Source organism: Talpa occidentalis, unplaced genomic scaffold (genome assembly GCF_014898055.3).
Source record: "Talpa occidentalis isolate TD23 unplaced genomic scaffold, MPIMG_talOcc4v2.1 talOcc4.16, whole genome shotgun sequence".
Taxonomy (NCBI): domain Eukaryota; kingdom Metazoa; phylum Chordata; class Mammalia; order Eulipotyphla; family Talpidae; genus Talpa; species Talpa occidentalis.
The window spans coordinates 23,287,548-23,303,301 of NW_023601653.1; the positions used below are offsets into that span (position 1 = coordinate 23,287,548).

The window sequence follows — 15,754 nt, forward strand, 5'->3', positions numbered from 1 at the left end:
CACTGCACTCTACCCACTGCGCCACTTGGGAGGCCCCTTGAGGCATATCCTTTTTGAAGTGGAAGCCTGGGTAATGAAGGCTTCAGCCAGGCATTTGCATTACAAAAGGAAAAAGCCAGTAGCCATGGCTTGCATTATATATCACAACTGCTTGAATAAGTAGAGTAAAAACTAACCTCCTCCTCAAACCACAATAGCATCCCTCACACTATCACAATCGCACTGATTGCATGAACATCAAGGGTTCATTTCCCTTTTATTATACAAGATAAGTTCAGGAAGACAAAATGGATTTGCCATATAAGTACCAAATCATTACTATCCGTGGCCCTGCTTATTTTGATTTGGCTTTAGGACATTGGCCTAAGACTAAATGGCACCTTTTCTTCTCCTTTCCTTTCAGCATTTATCTATCTATCTATCTATCTATCTATCTATCTATCTATCTATCTATCTATCTATCTATCTATCTATTTATACAAGCACTGGATACAGTCAGAAGCACGGGAGGGTGAGAGGATTCACCAGAGCCAGAGTGGGGAACAGAACAGGCAGACAGAGGAAATACACTGCTGAGGGGAGCAGTGGGTGGCAGGAGAGGTCTGTGTGCCATGTGGGACCCTCACCCGGTGGCTGGGGATCGAACCGGCACTGCAGATGCTGCGGGCAGCTTCACAGCCCAGCGCTCAACCGCTGTGCCACCGGGGAAGCCCCCCTTTCAGCATTTAGAATGAGTTTTTCTTCATTCCTTGATCTAGAAACCTGGAAAAAGGAACTTAAGAGTGTTGATGTAAATATGAATATATATATGTAACATATAACAAATAATACAATTTTAGGATATGTACATATGCATGTTCTGTGTATGTGTATATTTGTATGTGTGTATACATATACACACATATGTACACACATATGCAAATCCTATGTTTTGTGATATACATAGATCACAAAGAGGCCCAGGCATGCAGAGGAATCCTGAGGTGCTTGATTTCTACAAAGGAAATAATTTATTCAGGAGTCAATTTAGGTGGATTAGAAATGAAGCTTTACTTTAGGGGAGAGGACACGCTCAAGGGTCACTTGGGGCAGATACAGAGTTGAATCAGTTCTTGGCGCTTAAGGCTACTAGGAAATATTCTTGCTTAGTCTGAAGGGACAGGACTCACACATGGGATCCTGAATGGGTTTTGACAACTTTTGCTTAACAAAAGGGGCAGTAATTTAAAGATGAGAGAATGGATTTTGGCTAGTTTTCTTTAAAAAAAGGAACAGGAATTTACAAATTGGGATAGTGAGAGTTGGCAAGTTTTGTTTATCAAAAGCACCTGATCCCTAACCTCCTGTTAGTTAAATAAACTAGAAGTTCTCACACTAGTGGCACCTAGTGTGAGATTAACTAATAGGGTTTGAGTGACATTGTTCTGCAATGTGCACAACTGTTTTTCAGAAATCAAGGGAAGTACGTCTGTAGCCACTGTGCTAAATTCCTGTTCTACCACAAACTGACAGGAAAACAAGTTTCTCTTGTCCCTTTTTAATATAACTTGGTCCAATCCTTGGGAATTAGAGTTTGCAAAAAAAGGAAATTCAGCAGGAAATTTTTAACAAATGTATAAGGTTTAAGAAATCCTCTTATTTAGGTATAAGAAATCCCCACAATTTAATTAAATTCTGCATCCATTCCCATTATTAGACAATAATCATAACATTAAAAAGTTATGAGGTATGGAGGGAGAAATAATGTTATATTGTTTCCTTCAGTATTCCTGTGAATACATTTGATTGAAACACACAGCATAGTTGGTGAAATATATTGAAAATATTTGTTTTACTGTTTTCTAATATAAACCTTTTGCAATAACCATGATAACTCCCCAAACTAGAGGAAGGTCTGAAAATTGTTCTGGATGAGAAAAAAATTAGAATTTTTCTCAGAAGTCATTTCAGCACAGTATTTGATCTCAACCTTCTACTGGCATTATTTTAGACTCAAATGGTTCTTGGCAAAATCCAATCAACTTTCTTCAGTTTTCTTCTTTCTCCAGTTGTATTTGCAATATTTTTAATACTCTTTTCCCCTTTATCTTACCTGATGGTTTACTGCTTTTCTAAGTTTGTTATTTTCTTTCTAGCATTTCCATTAATAATCAGTTTGTGATGAGTTTGGTTCTTTGCAGTATTCTGTGAACATTAATTTGATATAGTCATAGTCACTCACTCATTTATTTCAATGAAGTGACTATGCACTGCCTGTGAGGGATAGAAAATGCAAATAAATTATTTCCATCAATAGATTTTACAAAATTTGAATATAAGCCAGCATTCATATTTTATTTTAATAATGTATCCTTTAGTTTTAAAGAGCATTGAAAATTAAAGTTCATCACTGAAGAACACAACGGTCATTGAATTATTTAATAGAAAACATTAAAAGTTTTTTAATGCTGTGTAAAGGGTTTTCCAATTCACTTACTCATATTCTTGTCATATATGTCATAAACCAACCAATTATAACAAAACATAGTATGAAAATCATGTATGGACATGTAACTAATTTTCTCTATTTCTAAAAAGTAATTGGCAATATAGATTTTTTGATAATAATTGTTATTGTATATATTAGTTTCCTAAGTCAGCTCTAACAAAACCCCGTACATTAGGTAGCTTAAAACAAGATAATAGATGAGAGAACTAGAAAATATGAAATCAAGATGTCGTGGATGTCCTGTTTTCCTCTTTAGTCTGTAGGAGAGATTGTCTACTGTGTCTCCCAGCTTCAGATGTTTGCAGGCAATTCTTGGCACTCCTTGGTTTATAGATGCATTGCACTCATCCCTGGCTCCATTGTCACACGGCCATGTTTTCATATTTTGCCTGTGTGTCTTTATCTTAACCTGATCTTCCCAGTGTACATGTTTATATCTGTGTTGATATTTTCCCTTCAATATGCCAGTTATATTGTGTGAGGGTTACAGAATGACCTTAACTTGATTGCACATTCAAAACCCTATCCCCAAGTAAGTTAGATTCACAGATAGCAGAGGATAGGATTTCAACGTATTTTGGGGGAAATCACAATTCAACCCATAACATGGAGTGTGTTGTTTGTTCCTTCCTTTTCCTAGTCTTTTACAGTCTCCTCCTGGGTGCAATTTCTTGTCTCTCCATCAAGCACCACATTGAAATGCTCACAATTTTTATATTTATCATTCTATAAAATCCAACCTAAAAATCTTCCTGCTTCCAAACTTGGCAAAATGCTTTTTCTTCTTCTGCATATATGTGTACTGAAGACAATCTTGGAGTTGAAAACCCTGCTGCCACTAGCCAGTATAGTGTCAGTCCAAACGGCATAGTCAGTGTCATTTTGAATATTTCTTAATGTCATAGTAGCCCTATTCTGGTCTTTACAACAATCATTTAAAAACTTGGCATTGGGCCTCCCCTGGTGGTGCAGTGGTTGAGTGCTGGGCTGCGAAGCTACCCGCAGCCTCTGCAGCGCCAGTTCGATCCCTGGCCAGCGGCAAGGGTCCCACATGGCGCGCAGACCTCTCCTGCCATGCCCGCTGCTCCCCTCAGCAGTGTATTTCAGTCAGTCTGCCTGTTCTGTTCCCTGCTCTGGCTCTGGTGAATTCTCTCACCCTCCTGCGCTTCTGACTGTACCCTGGTTCTTGTATAAATAAAAAATAGTAAAAAATAAAAAAATAAAAACTTGGCATTTTCTCTAAGCCCTCTACCTCTTCAACATAAATCACATTAATAATGTAATCAATCCCTAATTCACAAAGAAAAATTTACTTGCAATGGGTAAATTTTTCCACTCCACACTTAGTTATCTTGAAATGTTCTATATTTCTACTTCAGCAGAAGATATGTTGCTTCTAAATAAGATATATGTTCAGCTGTTTTTTTCATACTGTCTACACTTATTAATAATTTTGATTCTGTTAATATTTCTCCACTTAGTTTATTTTCAATCTGTCATAATTTTTCACTCTTAACATACAAATTTGTATACATATACTTCAATACAAAAAAAGTAAAAATATCCTTTTTATAAGCCTATTTTCCCTTCTAAATGACATCCCACCTCATTCTCTTCCAAGTGCTAGTATTCTAACAGTGACCCTTAAATCCTATATAAGGAAATGGGTTTTTTCCTTCAGTACTGCATTGAAACGGCTGTAACAAAAATCATTAATGATTGTCATTTGTTACATTTCAGTAGACACTTGAATAGGATTTTGGAACTGTGACACTCTAACACCTTCATTCTTTGAGTTTGTGGTTTAAATCATCAATAATATTTATTTTGCTCAGAAATGTGCAATTCTGGCTGTGATCATTTCTTCTATACAGAGGATCAGCTGAGGCTGACCCTACATTCTATTTTTGCTCTTCCTTTTGCCCCTCTGGATGTTCTTTACAAGAATATGTAAGCTCCTCTGAATTCTTTTTAAATGTTAGTGTATGTTAGAGTTATAATCTATAGTCCTCTTATTCCATCTATCTACTTTGCTTAAGTAGCCATATCCACTCTCAGAGTTTTCTCCAACCCTAAGCTATCTTTTTAAAATCAAATTATTTTATTATAATTAGTCCTTATAACATAGTGCTTATATTTCCAAGTATCTTTTAAATTCATCTCTTCTCTATATGCTATCTCTGTCTTCTCTTATCTATCATTAAAATTTAATTCGGTCTTGGGCCTCTCCTGGTGGCACAGGTGATTGAGCGCAGCATGGTGAAGCTGTCTGCAGCCTCTGCAGGTCTGGTTCTATCCCAGCTGGCCTGCAAGGATCCCACATGGCATGCAGACCTCTCCTGTCATGCCTGCTGCTCCCCTCAGCAGTGTGTTTCGTCAGTCTGCCTGTTCTGTTCCCCGCTCTGTCTCTGGTGAATCCTCTTACCCTCCCGCGAATCTGGCCTGTACCCCGGTTCTTGTATGTCTGGATAAATAAATAAATCTTTTAATAAATAAATAAAGAAATAAATAAAGAAAGAAATAAATAATTTAATTCAATCTTCATTCCTCCCTTCTTCTGTCCCTTCCTATCTCCATCTCTCTCCTTCCATCCTTTCAGTTTTAACTATTGTAATATAGGCTCCCTATCTCAAAGTCTTGTGTTCCATAAATCCTTTCCTGGATATTTTAAGAATGATTTTTCTAAAACTGAAATATCTGAATAGGATGTCATTCACTGGCTTTAAAAATCTTCAATTACCCATGCTCTCTCCATTGTAAATTAGAGGGCAAAATCAAAACTTAGATTGTCATCAAGATCCTTAATATTATAGACCATCCTTTACAAATTCATATACTATAATTCCAACATTAATACTCTATATGCCTACATATTCCTGTGTCCTTTACCTGATCATCACCTGTCTCCATCCTCATCTTCTCCCCTCATGGCCACAATACCATAGTCATCTTTGATTGTATAGTAATTAGTATAACACCTATTATATCATAGGTATTAATAAATGAAGAAAGGATAATAGTGAAGGAAAATGAGTCTGAGATCCATGTCATTCAAGAAGCTATTCCAACTTTGCCCCAGTTAGAGCATCTGGAAGTAATTGAAGCCTCTTCTGTAATTCAGGTGTGCTAATGTAGCAATGGAATTCTCTTTTGCTAGACATGAAGAATAAGCAAATCCTTGGGGTCCAGGTGTCACCTTGCTTCTCATCCATTCCTTTATCTTCCCATAATTTCCCCATGGTTTATCTGTATGTTATACAGTTGGAGTGGAGGTGGAAATTAAAGAAAGGAGAGATTTGTCTAGCATCACCAATTGAAAAATGTATCTTGCCATCAACCATCGATACTAATTTTTCTGTAATGCAGTGCAAATAGGGTTTAGGCACATTATGAGTTAAATTTCTTTGAGGGGAGATGGTGCATTTGACCTACAAAATGAAAAATCATTTATAACATAGAATGTAGCTTTGAAGAGCTACTACTTCTACTGTAGAAATTAGGGAAATGTCAGTTTGGGAAAAGTGGCTTGAATTAATAAACAGTTCTTCCCCATCTGGTTCAAAGTGAAATAGCCCTGTAACAAGTACACTTGTAGCAGGACATCTAATCTCCTACTGAGCAGTCAGCCATTAAGGTATATAGTTTGAAAAACCAGAAAAGAAACAATGATTAGGATTATAGATCTTCAACATGAGCTACATTTATTTCAGCTCAAAAAATAACTAATGATGGTTTTAAAGCATCTATGGTTTAGGAAATCTTGTTGCAGCTTTAAATGATGTAGTTTTGTTTTTTTTGGGTTTTTTGACAAATTGTATGTTGTCTAAATCAATAAAAAGTTGCTAATATGTACCCAGCATTTTATAAAGGAGACTCTTGGGTCTGAAATTATTCTTATGAGAATAGGATTAACCTGCTACATTTTGCTGAACGAGTATAATATTGTAAACACTGTATTCGTGAGGTGAATAATCAAAAAAGCAGAAATCTATTTTTCTCTACAGTCTATTGATTGATGCATATGATTTCCTAGTCTGAGATTTTGTTTAACACTAATTAAAATCCATTCTTAGAATCTTTGTATTTATTTCTCACAATAATCTAGTTGTTCAAGGTCTTGATTCTTAAAATTATCTTGGATGCATACAAACCATCAAATTATTCACTTTATTGTTTTCTATCTTTCTTCTCAATACATTATTCCAATTGTTTCTTACCTACTTGTAAATGAAATTGAAGAAAAAGAAAACAGAGTTTGCTTGAACATTTTCTTAAAAAAAAAAAATCTTCCCTAAAATGCTTTCTTGTTCACACAACCAAAACTTATTATTAACTATATGTTATTCACAGACAATTCAGGTTAACAAAACACTTTCTAATTAAATCAGTTTCTCTTTTCTCTCTTCTAACCTTTTTCTCTTTCCCTCTTTTTCTGATCCTCTTCTCGTTTTCCCATCATCAAACTCACTTGGCAAAATTCCAACCAGGTCAAATTTAACCATCATGCTTATCTGTATTTGGGAAACAAGATGGCAGAGGAAAGCCATACACCCTTGCTGACTGATTTCAAGATCAATTCATGAGCACTAATTCAGGTGGGTTTCTCAATATGGCATTATGATACTATTGTGTTTTTACCTTGAAAATTTGTAGTCATGAATCTTTTATTATATAACACCTCCACTCTGCACAAATATCCCACACTTTCCCTTTTCCCTAAATTTCAGCAGTCCCTTCTCTTTCTATTTTACTAAATAAAACTGTCAAAAGAGAATATCCACATCATCTTAATTTACCATTCATATCTCTTGAGCGGTAGATCTTATCCCTCATCACCTAATATAGAAGTTAATTCCAAAATTTGTTATTTGCATACTTGTGTTGCTAGCTATGTATACTCTACTGAGTTCCAAAGTTTTATGTACAGATTATTAGTAATTATATCTTTAGGTCCAACATTTTATGTGGTTAATTTTCCTCTGAATGCTCTTCTTTGCCTCTTATGACTTTTTATTTAGTGGTTCTTGTCTTTTCTAACTTTATTAAATGCTTCAGAGAGGGCTACATGATTAGCAATAACTTTCTTTTAATTTTCAATTTTACCTAGAATTTTGCTTTCACTTTTTTTGATTGCTATGTAATGGACATAAAACATTATATTAGTTTCTGGTATACAACATAATGATTTGATATTTAACTTTCAAATAGGCAGCACAATATTATTAAATATAGTCAGGATACTGTATATTATATCCTCAGGACTTAATCATCTGATAATTGGAAATTTGTCACTTTTGATTACCTTCATTCATTTTATAGCCCTCTGCCACCTCTGATTTCTTCTCTGTATTTGCGAGTTCAGTATTTTTTTAGATTCAATACATATGTGAGATCATATGATTTTTGTCTTTCTCTGTCTGAATTATTTATTATGTTAAGAGAGGTAAGTCAGGTATGTTATTATTCTTATTATATTTGCAAATATTATTTCTAGTACACAGCATAATTCCAGGAAAAAATGACATTTTTTAGATATAATTTGTTTGCCCCAATAACTTTATAGCTACTTTTCATTAACATTGACATTGACTAATTTCCAGAAAAGTAACATCATCAAATGGGCTTGCTGGCATTTAGAGTTCATTAGAGAATGTGTAATGAAGTAGAATCCTTGCTCTCTAAAGAATCACTTTCTTTTTTAGATGTTTAGTGTGCCATTCCATAAGCTCAGTCAGACTTTCCTATTAACATTGCTACAGTTCCATCAACAAACACACCTTTGGACATCAAAGGACAATACATCACAATGGAATGTCTGAAATTTTTTCTGATCTTGGTAAAAAAAAAGTCACGGAATGATGGAAGTTAGAGAAATATGAACCATTCTAGAAGAAGTTTCTGAAACTTAAATATGAAAAGCTAAGTACTATTTAGAGGACAACAGCAAAGAAAAACAAGCTTGATTTGAGTGATAAATATTATAAAATCTATTTTTATTATATCTCTGCCAACCAAAATTGGTTAAAATTCTTCAATAAGCTACATTGTGAATTTCAGAGACAGAATCTACCTATATAGACTAACTAGAAAAGCAAAAAACAAATGAAAATATATAAAATAAAATAAGAAAAAAATTTTGAAGATTGCCAATATATAGGACAATATGAGTATGTATACTATAATGTATATTACTATATTATTTATTCTAATCATATGATTGACAAGAAACAATGGTATTTTACTTTGTTCCAGTTAAATTTGGCTTCACAAAAATTTCAAATATTGATATGCATTCCCTAAGAAAATTTAAATCATACTAGAAAATAAATGGTTTCATTTCTTAAATTTAATATGATCTATCATACTTCTATCGAAAATTCACAATCATTAAGTCGACATTTCATCTTGATGTCTCCCATGTGTGCATTGAAATATTTTATGGTTACACTATTTTTTGTTAAATATAAGAGCTTTGGTCATTCCTGCAGGAGTAGTGTGTGTGTGTGTGTGTGTGTGTGTGTGTGTGTGTGCATGCGCGTGCACCCCCTGTTAGCATCAAATTACAGGAAGTATTTTTAATCTGTCCTGGAAGGTTGCCTGACAACACATTAGAATCAATTGTATTACAGGGTGCAATATATGCCCATGTTTAGATTGCTATTTATCTTCATTATAACTCTGTAATTTAAGTTGTCAACTCTCTTGTGACTATTGGGTATCTGTTAACTATATATTTAATGCTTGACTACACTGTGCTTCCAAAAAAGAAAAAAAAAAGCAGCTATAAATTTTTTGTTGGGTTTAAACCTTATGGCAGACATAAGGCTACAATATGTCTTCATCTTCTTGAAAAAACATTGTCTTTCTACCAAGTGTGTACTAAATGGACCTTACAGAGTAGTGAGGGGTGTGATTTATTCACAAATTCATATGGGGATAAACAGTTTTATGACACTGAATCAAAATGTACCTGAGGGGATTGTTGAACCAAACAGCAAACTGATTAAACTTTAAAAAAAAAAAGCAATATCCAACTCTGGTAACCTCCACTTTAAAATGACATTAATCTTACTGAACCACAATGGAGTATGCATTTTTAAGCAAATAAAACATCATCCAAACTTTCTTTTCTTTTTCATAAATACTGAACTCTGCATACCCAATAATCTCATAAAATTTTAGGAACAAATAAGAATGGTTGAATGTAGTACAATCATTTCCTCTTGGCACGCTTTAGTTTTAGTCTAAGAGCCTATATGATATTAAATGGCTTCTCTTTAATTTAGTACATAATACCAAAAACATTAATATTCAGAATATTTTGATAAAGCCATAAAATTCTAGAATGTATTTTAAAACACAGTATTAAATAAAAGCATAATTTGTTCTTTGTAAGTAACATTTTCTTGCAGTTAACAGATTTATTAGGAAATATAATAAAATAGGAATGAAATGAAAGTTTTATTTTTAAAAGTGTTTGCAAGTTGAATATATTATAAACAAAGAGAAAAGCTACTGCTTTTATTTAAATAAAATCTTTTTCTCTAATTTTGTCTAATAATGGAAACAAAGTATTGATGAATACACTCTAGGGAGCATATGCATTTATATTACAAGAAGAAAAGTAGAGGGAAGACTAGTCATAAATGACACAAATAGTAGGCAAAGATATTGCTGGAAACCACAGACTGCAGTACCATAGGGCTATTTTTATTATAATGCTTCAGGATGGTATAAATCACTACAGATGTACTTTAATCATTTTCAGGAATGGAGTCAATTCAATTCTAATTTCATTTACTCTAAAGGGAAAATTAATTATGTAAAAATAAAAGATGTAGTGTTCCTTTGTACTTTTATTTCTGTCTACCTACTGCTTTTCTGCTTTATACCTCACTTCTTGTTGGAAACACGCACCTTTGCTTTCCTTCTTTTTTTTTTAATGAAAAAATGTTTAAAGCATGTATAAAAGATTTCCAGTAAAATGTGAGCGGTCAAATGATGGGGTGGGCATTCATACAATTGCTAAAAGAGATAATTTTCTGCTAGTGATCAAGTGCAACAGTATCCTTTCGCTTAAAGAAAGTGTTTTGAAGATATGTGGTACTTGATTATATTCAAATCTTTCATGCTACAAAATTCTTTGGACTTTAACCATGTATTTATTAAAAAGTAATTATAATTCTAAAGTTTCTGGCCATGGTTTTTCAGTTTGGCAATCTAGCAAATGCAAAATCATCTGAAATGTTTTTAAAAGTAATGATAGACATGCTCTACTCTTGAATAATGAATTCAGAGTTTTAAAATGGGACTTAGGGACACCCCGGTGGCGCAGCGGTTGAGCGCTGGGTTGCGAAGCTGCCCGCAGCCTCTGCAGTGCCGGTTCAATCCTCGGCTGCTCCCCGGCCACCAGAGGAGGGTCCCACATGTTGCGCAGACCTCTCCTGCTGCCCGCTGCTCCCCTCAGCAGTGTACTTCAGTCCTTCTGCCTGTTCTGCATCCTGCTCTGACTCTGGTGAATTCTCTCACCCTCCCGCGCTTCTGACTGTACCCAGTGCTTGTATAAATAAATAAATAAATAAATAAATAAATAAATAAATAAATAAATAAATAAATAAATAAATCTTAGAAAAATAAATAAATAAAAATAAAATGGGACTAAGGTATCAGTATTTTAAAATATGTCCCAAATGAGTCTAAAATGCATCTAGTTTTTAGGCCAATCAAGATGAACAAAAAGTTTTACATTTACTCTTTTACTCCTTTTACATTTTCTCTTCTTGTTATTTTATTAGCTTTTCATGAATCCAAAATTCAGCAATTGTTGAATACTAGTTATTTTCTGGAGGAAATAGTCTGTAGGAAAAAAATAGCAAAAAGAAACAAATAGACATAAACAAACTAATAATAATTACATATAAATGTAGGCTAAGAAAATTTGAGAAGGAATTACATTAAGTAAATAAAACATTCAGCTTAGAAAATATCTATTTATGATTAGACTATATTTTTACTTAACAATTTTACAGCATTTTTGTTAACCATCTACTCATGATACCAAATTATTTTTGTGAGACTCTGAGACATATTGTTAGCATACTCCACATGCACATAATATATCACTACCAACAAGCACAGACACAAGAAAAACTAGATGGGTCTGTGTAGTAAAACTATATTGTACATTTCAGGGGAAAGAAAATCAAGGGCTTATTATGGCATTGCAGTTACTGTGCACTGAATTGCAACTCCAAAAGGCCACTGCACTTTTAAAATACAAGAGCTCAGTGCTACACATCACTATGACTTTGCACAGCAAAGCACACATTTTACTAGAGGAGTTATCCTTGAATGTAGCTTTGGAATGTGTTAGCTAAGCTGAATAATTCAGATCAATTCTCTCTTACTTGCTGGGTGATGCACAATTTTAGGTGCATAGAATAGTTTCCATTTTCCTGTGCCTGTGCTTGTTTAAAAACATGATTTTAAAATATGCTGATTGTGCAATGGCTTAGGTATTAAAACATTTTTCTTATGAATGCTTCAATAGATTGGAAAGATAAGTAAACCATGAACAATATTATAGTCATAAAAATACTTTCAAAATAAGCCAAAACCTTGGCATAACACAATGTAATAATGTATAGAAATCTTTTTCTCAACTCTGAAATTTAGCCTCATTTTCCAGTACATGGGAAAGAAACTGGTTAGAACTCCAATTATAAATTTCTGTTATCTGATTAGTGGGAGTGTCTGTTTTCTGGAAGCCATTTATTATGTTCTGCTTTTTTTTTTTCTTATCTTACATCACTTTAACAGATTATTTAATGTCCCTATTTATCATTAAAAAACTATATTTTCTCTTTATGCTCTTAGACATGAGAGACCTTTGGCAGCAAAGTTCTTGGCAAGAGACAGTTAACAAAAGTAAGGAGGGGGCACATGAATATACTCCCAAAATAGCCTTCCCAAAATAGCCTTCAAAGAATGATAAATGTTTTCTCTTTTCACATTCAGTATTCCACAAAAAATTAAATAACACAATAAGATATTGGACATTATTTAAGAGACGTGAAGATATCCAGTGACCTATTTATCTATGGAACATACCTTTTCTTTAAAATAAGCATGAACTGTCATGTGGCTTAATAACAGCTAAACAGGGCCTCCCCGGTGGCGCAGTGGTTGAGCGCTGGGTTGCGAAGCTGCCCATAGCATCTGCAGTGCCGGTTCAATCCCCGGCTTCTCCCCGGTCGCCGGGCGAGGGTCCCACATGTTGCGCAGACCTCTCCTACTGCCCGCTGCTCCCCTCAGCCGTGTACTTCGGTCCTTCTGCCTGCTCTGCTCCCCGCTCTGGCTCTGGTTCACCCTTCCGCTCTTCTGACTGTACCCAGTGCTTGTATAAATAAATAACTCAATCTTTAAAAAAAAATAGCTAAACAATATTCACAATTTTTTTTTCCATATACCAAATTTACCTAAGGTATACTATTGTATCAGTTAGCATTCCTTAAAGAGCAAGAGCAAATGACAGAGATCCTGATGGGCAGTACTTAACCTATATGGCTATGTGTTGTTTATTGAGAAAATTGGAGGAAACATTCCCTAAGTTGATTCAATGATTGTTCTGTCCTTTTCTGCCATATGTCACCTTGGGAGTGACCTCATTATCCCAAGGTGGCTGCTTAGTTCCAACTACCATATTCTGTCTGGTTCACAGCAATGAAAAAGAGTATAGACTTAAAGACTGACCGTCTGCATAGGACTCCCTCTTCCCAGGAGGAAAATCACTAGTCTACAACAAACTTCATTTTATCTTTTATTTGGTCTGAACTGACTAGTATGCTCACCCCCACACTCATTCCTGGCAAAATAGAGAAAATTGCCAAGACTAGTGAAGCCAGTGTTACCAAGTAGCAACAATGGCATCCTAGATGAAACAGTTCTTTGTGATGTAGGACTGTCCAAGGATCCCTAAGCAATAAATGTCTGTGGGTGATCACCATGACAGCCAGCATCACTGTTTAAACTTCCAAGAGGAGCAGCACTGCCACCTGTTGAGAACCAGTTACTGGGACATCTCTGGCATCTTCCCATGTAGGTATGTTGCCAAGAGAATATTTTCTTTTGTGTGTGTATGTTTAATCAATAAAAAGGGAAAATTGGTCTTCAATAGGTGGCTAACATAGTCTGTTATACCTCTGAAAAAATAAGTTAATAATTTGATTAAATCATGTTTACTCATCTATTCTTCTTTATCAGATAATATAGACGAAGATTATAATTTAATCCCAATGCTTAGAAAATACTACAGACTATATCTGTGATTTGATGGTGTGTGCAGTGTGAGGGGGTAACATACACCTGAAGCAACAGGATCCTATATTCCTGAATCAAGTACAGTATTATAAACCAATGTTACTTTGATATAAATATTATTTTTTAAAAAAGAAAAATCAAAGTTCCTCTGAATAGTTTATTTTTTAATAGAACTGGGTGTAGGCCAGAGGTACTGGGGGTGAGTGGATTCACCAGAGAGCAGAGTGGGGAGCAGAACAGGTGGATCTACTGAAGTACACTGCTCAGAGGAGCAGCGGGTATGACAGGAGAGATCTGTCTCACTATATGTGTGTTAATTCCCTGGCCAGGGATTGAAATCAGGCCATACTCGTGATAGCAGTGAGACAGCCCTACACCACCAGGGAGGCCCATATGAATATTTTAATTCTATAAAAAATATTAAGTCTAAAAAATCATGGTTAAATAAATGTTTTTATACTGATTTTCAAAAAAAAAACTTAGAAATGTAACAATCAGGTGGAAAAATGATCTAAGCTTTGTTAAATTCATGTGTTTGTGTTTATATGTAAGTATAATAACTTTTTAAAAAATAAGAAAATTTTTTTCACAGTTAGTTGTAGGTTAAAGTAGTTCACAACAGTTGTGAAACTTCAAAAATTTAAATGATCTATTTTTAAGAATAAAACCAGGCTTATTAATTATTGAGTATCACTGATAAACAATATGGCTGAATGAAAATATCTTAATATCTTTTAATTGGGAGAGAGTTCTTATTTAATTTCCATTCTCTCTCTCACAAATGTAGGTGCCCCGTGTGTAAAATAAGTTTCATGATTTAATATCTAAGAAATGCTTTAAACATTATATTCTTGCTTTAAAATATTGCTTTATTGCAACCAATATTACTTTACATATAAAACAGAAGTCTTAATGAGCTAACTTCTCATCCCAACTCTTTAAAAAATACATATAAAATGAAGTAATTGTGTTCATCTTGGAAATCATAAGGCATTTCCTTTTCTAGAAGGATGATAAAATTAAAATTTATGCAGTAGGTATTGGTTTCCTTATCACATTTATTTTTCACTCCAAAATATATATTTCAAGTCTAATTAAAAATGAACTCATAAATAACATTGTGAAAAGCTTCTGATTTTTTTCCACATCTGCTGATAGAATGAGAACTCTAATATTTTAATAATATAGTATCATTACAGTCTTCCTGCTGCATTTATAAAAATGCTTTGCAGGATTCATTTAAGATAGATGGTTTGAATATTTATATTACTGAAGGAGAAAGAAATTTCAACAGCCGTGTCTGAATTATAAGCATCTATTCTGTCTTGCACACAAGTGTCTGAGCATTAATATCTTGAAACTACAGTCTTGCTGAATTTCATAATACTAGTTCATGTTCCTGCTTCATAAAACAATAGGGCATTTGTCATAGTGCCTTTATGATATACACATTCATCAAATTATGATTAGCTAAGGTCAAGCTTGCAGCTACAAATAATATCTAGAGTATTTGATAAATAATGCAATAAAATATCATTAACTGCTCAATGTAATGGATGATCTACTTTTTTCCCCTTCTGCTGCTCAGCTATAATCTTTAGGGCTGCAGAAGTCACACTACAGCTCTAGTAATAATGGGCTTGTTATTGAATCCATTAACTTAATATTTTCTCATTTTATTGCACATTCAAGATAAAATAACCAATTGACAACATTTATAAATAATGGCATTGAACATTCATTAAATAGACTTTACTATGCTTCTTTCCTGGGTCTTTCTGTGTAGCTTCTGGCTTTATTTTCAAATGGAAATAATTATAAATGTATGATAGAAATATAAATAAATAACCTAAGCATAAATATTTCCATAAATTCTTCAACTGAAATAATTAATGCTTTCGTACATATTGTATATTCATTTCAAGATGGAAAATATATAGTACAGAC

The 15,754-nt window shown here is 34.0% G+C and overlaps 1 protein-coding gene across 4 annotated transcripts in view; it reads left to right on the forward strand.

The window, feature by feature from the left end:
* The window catches only part of MGAT4C (MGAT4 family member C), a 607,576-nt gene that overhangs the window by 320,668 nt on the left and 271,154 nt on the right, over positions 1–15,754 (forward strand). The window contains exon 1 of one of the 4 annotated variants that reach the window (XM_054696169.1): positions 13,556–13,585. The exons of the other annotated variants lie outside the window; for them this stretch is intronic. The gene's annotated coding sequence lies outside the window, so the exon portion shown is untranslated. Of the gene's footprint in view, positions 1–13,555; positions 13,586–15,754 lie in introns of those variants that run through there. 4 annotated transcript variants of the gene reach the window in all.